This window comes from Echinococcus granulosus, assembly GCF_000524195.1.
Source record: "Echinococcus granulosus chromosome Unknown EG_S00140, whole genome shotgun sequence".
Taxonomy (NCBI): Eukaryota; Metazoa; Platyhelminthes; class Cestoda; order Cyclophyllidea; family Taeniidae; genus Echinococcus; species Echinococcus granulosus.
The window spans coordinates 3,054-6,080 of record NW_020170520.1 but is presented as its reverse complement, the minus strand read 5'-3'; positions in this window follow the sequence as shown (position 1 = coordinate 6,080).

The following is a 3,027-nucleotide window of genomic DNA, read 5'->3' as shown; positions in this document are numbered from 1 at the left end:
TCATTCATTCATTTAATCGCTTAAGGCCTCTTTTATTCCCCTTCATTATTTGCCGCATTTCGTACACTTTTCCTAATCCCTTTTAGGCTCTCCTTCCTTCCCTCCTTCTTTCCCTCTTTCCGATTCGCCTTTATCCCTACTTTCGACATTGACTTGGTGCTAGCGAGGCATGCCAACTGTGCGCTGTCATCGCGTGAACCGTGGAGGCTACTATGCCTACCGTGGCTTGCATTACCAAGCAATCGACTTACAAACCCAATCTATGTGCAAAGCACATCCACCCATTTACACACGCACACATCCACACACTTCCTTGATTTGCTTCCCAATTTCCACCCACCTTCTTACTTTCCACAACCTATCACCATCCAAGTGCCACACATCTGCTTGCAACAAGTGCCCTTTCGCATGCAGGGTCATGCGCATACCGGGCAAGAAGGCAGACAAACCGAGGCGCATTCTCCATGCACCATGCTCCTCACGCCTAAAATATCCTTCTCTTCGAAGTTGGTCGGTTTGGAACGAGAGTTGACTACCAATGAATGGTGGGAATGCAAGGTGAGGTGAGGCATCTTCTTGAGCAGATGCGGTGACGATTATTCGCATGCCAATGCCTGCTTTTCAAACCACTTCCAATTCACCCTACATAAGTATGTCAACATCCTCAACTCCTCCCAACCAGACGGAGTATCTGCCACCTTCAAACTGCCCTTCCAGCATTCCTCTATTTGGTAAGTCGTCGAGAGCCCAAAGCATGCTGTCAATGATGGGCAAACGTGGCGCACGTATGAAAGGACCCCTTGAGGGAGGAGTATCTCAAATGCATGGAGACGAGTGCCTGGATTGTGTAGGTGGCTCATTTGCATCACATTGTGATGAGGGGCTGACACTCGGCTGACACAGGGGAGAGTAGTGAAATCTTGTGCATCAGGGGGTTGGTGGGTGATTGTGGCCTCCAGGAGGAGGCAAGAGTCAAGACAATGAGACTTGTCACATGTCTACCGCCCGAGCCAGACAGACGCCTGCCTTTGATGAGGGTCACAGTGTGTTGCAACATACTTCCAAGTAAAGCCGTTTCTACAAAGTCTTACCAACTAGGCCTAAAACAATCACTAGTGCATTGACTGGTTCACCAATAGAGAATTTCCTCGTGATGCAGTAGAATAAGTGATTCAGGAATGTGAAGCCAAAGTGGAAAATACGAAAATGGGAATTAATTTGATAGGATATTCCCAAAGCCGGCTTAGCGAATGCGGAAGCAGATGGTTAGAGGTCGTCCTCATCAACAAACTGGCAAAAAACTCTTCCTGATCGAGGCTTGTGTTAAACGAGATCTCCTTGGTTCAGCAGAATTGCAGCATAATGGGAAATGTATAGCACACCCTTGCACCACCCATTAACGTGTCTCAACCACACGCAACAAAATCACCACAGAGCTTTTGTCTCTACCGTGATAACCACATTGACACATGAAACAGTGGTGGTTTTCACCCTGCTCACACCACAAAGCCTTGCATCATGCCACTTCGTTAGTAGAAGCTCATTAACACCACATCGTTTCTAGCTGCTGTGTCTCGGAATGCGAGAATTAGGAGGAGAAATAAGAGCTCCATTAACGGACAGTGGTAGAAAGTCGTGAGGGTGGTTGATATTAGCAGAGCAGAGGCCCATCAATAAAACACTCATTTGCCCCTCCGCGTTCGATTGCATCAAGACAGTCTCAATTCCACCCGACACACTGCTCCCATTGCAAATGATGTTGCAACAGCACAACAACACGCTTCCAATCATCCACTTACCTACAAATACACACTTCCCTCTTTCGTGCAGTCACAGTTCACTCTCAACCACCTCCTCCTCCCATCACCAACTAACGCGATGAGGCACTGATGGCATTTTATTGAGTCTGCAGTTCAACCAATCTCTTCCCACCCACACAGACGTGTACATGGAGGAGAATTTACTGCGGAACATCTCCTCTCTAACGAAAAGCATTCCACCAGCAGTCGCAGCAGAATTAGTGGACCACTACGGACATCAGCATCGTGCTCTGGAGTGCACAAAACAACCTGTCACCTACTGCACACTGGTTGACACGTCCTCTCAACAACTTCTTCTTCTTCTTCACCTCATGCATTTGCTCTTACTTCACGTTAATTAACTGGTTGGTGTGATGCTTCTCTTTGCAAGTGCACTTCAATTGTGAATTAAGACAAGTGGAGGAGGCGGTTCGGTGCGGAAATTGAGGCGAGAAGACGGCAATAGGGGCAGCAGCAGTGAGGTAGACGGCTAGATAGGAGGTGCACGCGGACACGATTCTGCTTATTCGTCCACCAGATCTCCTTGATGTCTTGGCAGCATTACAGTCGTTTGCAGATGACAGCTTTGACATTGCTCTCTCGCCAATCACGTGATTCGGATGACTATCATACGAGAAAACATGCATCTGGTGAGTCAATCACTTTGAGCCAACGCATATGCAGACACCGACAGCACCCTCCTCCTCCTCCTCCTTCTTCTTCTTCTTCTTCATCTTTCATGTCGCATCTCTCTACCAATGCATTCATACATTTGAATGACATGCGGCTGCCCAACTCGTGCTTGAAGTTGAAGTGAGTGCTAGCCGGGGTCGAGAAGACTTTGGTTCTTGGCATGTGAAATGGCTGACTGTGCTGCGAGTAGAGCCAGACGACTGTTTGCACCACAAGGACTCGCCTTCTCCCATTTCCTGTGACAATGTCACATTCGTCGTATAGATCAGTTGATTTAGTACCGCACAGTGTGACAACTACTTGACGCGTCTCAGCGACTGTTAACCCAACCAAAATGAAGTCAGTGCATGCAGGCAAACCAGCATTTAATTTTAAAATACTCAAAGTAGTTAGGAAATGTAAGGAGAGATTGCGCTCTGAAGTTCACTTATTTAAATGGGGAAAATGTGTGGAAGAAGGAGCGGTGTGTAGTGAAGAGAATGGCTTCCGAATGGAAATTTGGAGAATTGCCACTGGTGATTAACAAAGCAAATGG